Here is a 7,283-nt window from a genome sequence, read left to right on the forward strand (position 1 = left end):
AATGTGTGGGTTTGAGGCAGCAATTATTGTGTAAGGATCTTGGGTCTGTAATAAGAGGTGGGTGAGGGGTTATAAATACCGCAGAGATTACTCAGTCAGAATTCTCTTGTTTTTAATGTGTTTGCTGATAGTAGCAGAAATGTGTATGCAGATTAACATGAGAGAAGTGGCAGTGGGTCTGCTTGCAAAGGAGGGTGAGACTGAACATGATCAAAGGAGATAGAACTGAGTCCAAAATTAGGGCGTCTTCCTGTTTTTAAAGGGACGGTCCAATATTTAAGGCCACCTGCAGGTGCCCTGGCTTTTTCTTAAAAATGAGCAAATGATTCATTAATTTTGGCTTCCTTCCTCAGTACCAGCAGGTCCTGCTGCTGGCCAACTGCTTGCTCGCCAGCTGCCCACCCACCAGCTGTGAGTTGGGGGAGTCATTGTCTGACGATTGGGGGGTGGGCATGCAAGGCTGGTGGCTGAAGCTGCAATGTATGAGGCCAGGCCTGTCCTGCTGCTGGTCCCTCAGCGCATGCCAGCTCTGGAGTGGGGCAGGGAGGCAATTTCCAGCCTGTTCCAACCCCCAGCGTACAGGGACCTAGCACTCTCTTCACCCCAACACTCCCCCCTGTCCCAGGTCTTGCTCCCAGTGAGTGCAGAGCCGATCCACCTCCTAGTTACCCTCTCCTGGATGAGCCACTTCTCTCTGGTCAGACTCAGTGGCCACAGAAGCCCCTGCAGGCAGGTTCTCCAGCTCCTACTGCACAATGTGTGCCCACACTGTAGCCAGGGAACAAGAGGCAGTTGGGCCATGCCAATTGCCAGCAGCAGTCTGGAGGTGTTAGCTGCCTTTTGGAGCTTTTGTGGGATATGCGCTCCAAAGACATTAGCCAGGTTCTCCCTTCCCCTCTCCCCTGCCGCTAGACACAGCTCCCATTCCTTCCCTTGTGCACAGTGCCCCAAGGCAGCTACTGACCACGTTCTAGTGTGAACCTTGGCAGAAATCTGGGGGACCATGCATGCCCACCTCCCCACATGTTGTCTTGGGAAGGTGCAGCACTAGGTACCAGCTGAGGTGAGGCCATCCTGGAGGGTCCATCCAGTCATGGAGGGAGAAGAGTGCTAGGCAGGGAGGGTCAGTTGGTCATTCAAACTGCCCCACCCCCATATGAGATAAGGGTGTGGGTCTGTGAACCCTAAAACCTTACAGATCATAGAACACTAGAACTAGAAGGGACCTTGAGAGGTAATCAAGTCCAGTCCCCTGCCCTCATGGGAGGACCAGATAAGGTCGATAACAAGAATCCAACTGCACAGTGTTTTTCTTTGTCAAGTCAATTCAAGTCAAGTCAAGTCAAGTCAATTCAAACATTTGTAATACATAGTTCTGGTTACTCTTGAACTCACTTGAATGTGAGTAATTTTATGAGGTGTCCCTTATTCAGAACAGGGAAATCTGATCCCCCCTTTCCAAAATGATTAGTACAAAAGAAGAACATGTCTGTGTTCTTCCACAAGGAACACCTGGGCCCAAATCGTACACTCAAATCATTGACTTCAGTGAAAGTTTTGCCTGAGGCGGGCGCTGGATGGGGACAATGGTATTCTCCAGAAGAGAAACTTTCTCTATTCAGACAGTCTGGACATTTTTGTTTTGGAAAAATTTTAAAATTTTTGTTTCAAAAGGAAACTTTGGTTTTGAACAATTTGTGGGGTTTTTGTTCATTTTATTACATAGTGCGTACTCCTGATGTCATTCAACAATAGTAGTGCTACTCACATGTCAGATTATGAGGTCAAAATCTATATTTATTTTATTTTTAGAATTATTAACTTCTGCTATTATTCAGTACTGATTAAAACGTATGCTTTTCTTCAGTGTCTCCTATGTGTGTTGTATTGAAACAATATGACACTTTGAACAAAAAGATAAGCAGTCTGTACAAATGACAAGAGCAGGCATTTTCAATAACCTTGTGTTAGTCTGGAATCATTTTTCTAGGACAATATAAATAGCTGTCCTTCTAACAGTAAAATATTAGAATATTGTGACTTTTTTTTTGTCTCTTTACATGCTATGGCATGTTGTGCGTACTATTGTTATGTTGTGAAATACTTTCATTTTTACATGAATATACACCTGAAAAAATTAAAAATGAAATTAAAAACATTTTGTTTTGAAACCAAGTTTTGACATTTTTCCAAACCAAATTTTCAAACAGATTTCTTTTCATATAGAAAATCATGTTTTCTGATAAAAATATTGTGCAAATAAATGCAAGTTTACAAAAAAAAAAAAAAGGGGGGGGGGGCAGTACAAATGGCATTTACTGAGGGAACTATTTTTATGAAAATTTTCTAATGAGCTTTCTCAGTAAGTGCTCTGCCCAGGAGCAAGTTTTTTCATGATTGACCCTTATAGCAGGTCATTCTGAATTTTGTTGCTTTAAAATCAGTAACAACACTCAGTTTCTGATACAAGTTTCTCAAAGGAATGTTTTGATGGGAGCACTGTAAGCAGAGGCTTTCATAACTGCCTTTTACATGTCTTCGGGGAAAAAACAGGATGCGTGTTGTTAGTAATAGACAATACAAAACTCTCAGCCAAAGAAAAAAGCAACATGTTTATATTTAACTACCAGAAGGTAATGCAGGCAGACTGGTGTTGAAAACCTTAGCCATGCAGTAGGGCTAAAACTGAGAACCTAGACACAAAAGGTAAAGATCTTTTACGTTTTTGCTTTAATCCAACATAAAATCCTAAAGAAATTAGTTGGGAAATTACTACTTCAGGAACACTAACCCATGTCAAACAGCCGTGGAATGAATTTCATGCAGTCACTAGCTTATGTCTGTGATAGCTTATAAGCGTGTTCAGTATTCTGAACAACCTTGCAGCCCATAAAGGAGAGCTGTCCTTAAAAGGCACGTCTGAGGTCATAGTTTGGACAAAGAAAGGAGCTGATGCTGCAGATGGCTGTATAATGACAGCTTCTGCTCTAAAAGCAGGATTTTGAGCATTATTCTACAACATCCAGGCTTAGCTTGAGAATGAGATGTAAAGCTTCTTTTTTATTTTAAAGCAAGGGATATGCACCAATACATCTAAAAAAGTCCACTCTGCACCTATTGTTGCATGCCTAATCTTATTATTTCTATTAAACACTTGCAGTGGATTCCTCTTTTTAATGTCATTATCCACCAAATTAAATAGCTATACATGAAATTTTAGTAAAGGGAGATGAATACTGTAGCAAAACTGCATATGAGCAATAAAAAGCAGTGTAGAAAAAAATATTGATCCATCAGGTTGAAGGCTTGGGGGTTTGGTTTGTTTCTTTGGAGCATGCATGTATACATCCATAGTGGCTCTCCCAGACTGAGCTTGGCTCTGATCCCAAGATTAGTCCAGATGGAGGCATATGTAGAATCCTCTTACTTTACTACCTGATCTTCATCTGCCTGAGACAGGAGCCACTCTTTCTATTTTATTCCTCTGAGAAGAGTGGAAGAGAGGTTTGAGTGACCTCCACTAAGACCAATGCTGGGCCACAAGCGTATGATCTTCCAACCAATGCTAAAGATCCTGTCACAAAAGGTACTAATTTATAACCTTTCTTCCACTTGCAAATACGTTTCAGCTCCACTGACCCAGGGGAGATAAAGGGAGAATCTTCTGCCATGCTGTGAACAAGCTTATGCCTGTAAGACCTGTATGGAAGTTGAGGGCACTGTACACTTTACGTAATCACAGCCTAGCAGTCCCAGTCCCCTGATTGCTAAAGGCCATTGAAAGTTTGATGCATCTGATGATGTGGGCCTTTGCCCACAGAAGCGTATGCTCCAATAAATCTGTTAGTCTATAAGGTGCCACAAGATACAGACTAACACAGCTGCCCCCTGATACTTGAAAGTTTGAAGCTGACCAATTGAGGGCCAGGCCACAAAAAACAGGTTAACTGTACTCTTTTGATAAATTATTACTGTATTTTGGGCTCAACTCAAAATTAGGATGACATGCACAGCATCAGAGTGTGTGAAAGGAATGACTGTGCTCCTGCTAAGACAGGACATAATCTGTTAAAGATGGCTTCTCCTATTTTGCATTAAACTACGGGTTGCACCTCACAAATCCAGGACTGTCTGGTCCAGCAGCACTGGTGGCCCAGCATGACCACAGATGTTTCAGGACCAGGGTGCCCTGGAGCCTAGTGACAGGAGGGCGAGGAGCCCCCCTGGCTGGAAGCCCAGTTGCAAGGAGGGCTGGCAGCCTGGCTGAACCAGGAGCCAGCTGGTACTAGCATCTCTAGGATCAGGGTCAGGGGCCAGCGTCCATGGGGCCAGAGCCGGTGTCCAGCTGCCGGACAACATCTGGGGGCTGGCGTCCAGCATCTGGCTGCGGGGCCAGTGGGGCTGAAGTCTGGCTGCAGGGTCTGGGTGGTGCCCAGCAGGCCAGCTGGAGACAATGTCTGTGCAGCCAGAGGCAGAATCAGAGCTGGTGTCTGTGAGTCCAGAGACAGTGTCCAGCAGCCCAGCCAGGGTCAGGGCACAGGCTGACATCCCAGCTGTGGGCTGGCAGTAGGAAGAAGGCTAGCGGGCCAGAGATCGGACTTACCCTAGGCCAGCACGTTCCCTCATGGATCAGTCAGATCCCAAGGGTGCTGGACCAGGGAACTCCAACCTGTACTAGAAAAGAAAAATGCTATGAGTAAAATAACTATCTACCTTTTCATGGCATTTCAGAATCAGAAAAAAGCCAAGCTAGCATCCTGCACAAAGATTTCACCCACCCCAGTAATTAGCATTGTATACATGTGAGTATTCATTTCCTCCAATACTGAAATATTACATCTGATCCAGCTCTCGGTGGAAAGATACCTGTTAACTTCAGGAAGTATGACATCAGGCCACTTAATCTTTTTGAGACATAAGGGATATAGGTCCACATTTTTAAAACTTGATTTTTTCTTTTTTGCCTCTCAAAAAAAATGTGGAAGAAATTGCTCGCAGGTGAAAACAGGAGCGTGTAAACATGAACTACCTGATCATTCCTATAAAATAGGCAAAATAAGCCAAAATTGGCAAAGCTGTACTTACATAGGCAAAGTAAGCCAAAATTGGCAAAGCTGTACTTACTAGTGTAAACATGGCCATTGGCTGCAGGCATGGCCTCTTTTGCACACTCACTAATAACAGCACTGTCAGTTGTTTGTGGATGCAAACTTCAAACACAGAAAATTAGGCCAGGTTAGGTTGCTTTGGAAATCAGTGACCGGCTCTGCAACAGAGTGACTGACCTGATGCAGAAATTATTGAGTGAGGTTCTACGCCCAGTGTTTTGCTAGAGGTCAGCACAGATGATCATTATGTTCCCTTCTAGCCTTGAAACCTGTGAAAACCTGTGAATTCTCAGCTGGTATAAATCACTGTCGCTCCATTGATTTCCGTGCCAATTTGCACCAATTGAGGATTTGGCCTCAGGCCTGTAATCTCCTACAAAGTATACATATGGCTGACAGTCTGGAAAATGCTAGCACACAAAGGGTCAAAGAGTTGTTTTACTCGTAGGTGAAGAGTAGTTCCTCCCAGCAAACCCGTCCAACACTAAACTTTCTAAAGCCAGAGCCAAATAAGGTGTCATGATCAGGAGTGTGCCTTTTTGCTGGGGATATACACTGTTTCTTCCAAGGCACCCGAAGGGTTAATCTGTAGAGCAGTTCATTTCCCCCCCCGCCCTCAAAGCACAGGAATTATTGTACAATCTAACTTTGAGTGTATTAAGTGGCTGTCAATATTAATTCCACTTTATTGTTTTTATATTTACTTTTGAATGTCTTCTGTTTTCCAAAGTCAACAAAAAATAAAAAAGGAATTGTTTTAATGATGAAATTAAAATTACTATCAAGTTTTTCGTATCTCTGGGCATGATATCTGGAAGCTTTGGAAATCTGCTTTATCATTTTGTATATTGGACAATTTTGTACTCTGCATTGTTTGACTTCATTTGTGCATGGCGATGTAATTAAAGTATGGAATTTTTATTATACTGTAAAAAGTGTTTTGTTTGATTTAAACAAATTCAGAGCTTAATGCTGCTTGCATTGAAGCCGAGGAATCAAAATATAAAAAGTGAGGAGGATCAAAAGCCTGCTAATGAAAACAATCACACTAACTCGATTTAAAAACGGCAGGGGGCGGAAACAACAGATCCTGACTTCACACTAAATCCCAGCAAAATGTGTATTTCATCTGGATTTTCCCCGTCGTTAATTTTGTAGAAGAAAAATAAAAATAAAAGGTCAAGGTTTCACTGCTGTACATTAGCCATGCAAAAAGTCAGCTAATACAATTCTCAGACATAAATGGCCCAAACTTAGCATGGATCTTTCCAAAATCACTAAAATTACATGTGATCTGATATGGGAAGAGTTGGTGAAGTCTCTTGGGGATGAGCATTAACACCATGAAAACCACCATTTCTTATGGCTCACTTTGCATGAGAGGCCAAAAGCTCAAAAAGATTGGGAACTAAACCACTCTACCTTTTTTAGACTTCAGCCAGCAGGCTCCCCCAGTGCTGGATGGAATTTTAGTGGTGAGGACAGGAAGCTTGTCATGCCATGGCCTGTGCTGGACCTGTTCTGTGATTAGCTGACCATGTTCTCAGGTTCTGTCAATACATCCATTTCCCAGATTCACATTAAAAAAATATCCTTCCAATAAAAAAATATTAATCACCACCTGCTACTTAAGGAAAGTGCGGACCTGTGGCTGGAACTGCAGATTGGAAGACTCCCATGTTCTATACCCAACACAGCCAATTCATTGCAATTTAGTTTTGGGCACCTCACTGCACTTCCACTTCCACTTCCCATCTGTAAAATGGATCCATGTATTTTTTATGTGCCTGACAGGAGCGTTTTAAGCATAGTTTCATGAACGTCTGAAAAATGGTTTGAGATTCTTAAATAAAAGCACTGTATAACTGCAGAGCATTATAAGGAGACCCAATAAAAACCCTGGCCCACATTCTCTCAAGAATTATACTGATGTAAATCCAGAGTCATTCTGTTAACGTCAGTAGAGTGAGTCAGGATTTATTGCTGCATACCTGAGAGCAGAATCTGCGAAAGATGAGAAGTAAGCAGTTTTTTTTTCAGTAAGTATTTGTTTTCTAGAGTTATGGGCTATGCTTTTAGAGATTCATAGGTTTTTTTTTTCTGAAGGGACAAAACCACACAGAAAAAACTTGCTGGATTGTTTTCTGATACATGCCCTTTATACCTGGTTCACTC

The sequence above is a fragment of the Carettochelys insculpta genome, chromosome 2 (assembly GCF_033958435.1).
Source record: "Carettochelys insculpta isolate YL-2023 chromosome 2, ASM3395843v1, whole genome shotgun sequence".
Lineage (NCBI taxonomy): Eukaryota > Metazoa > Chordata > Testudines > Carettochelyidae > Carettochelys > Carettochelys insculpta.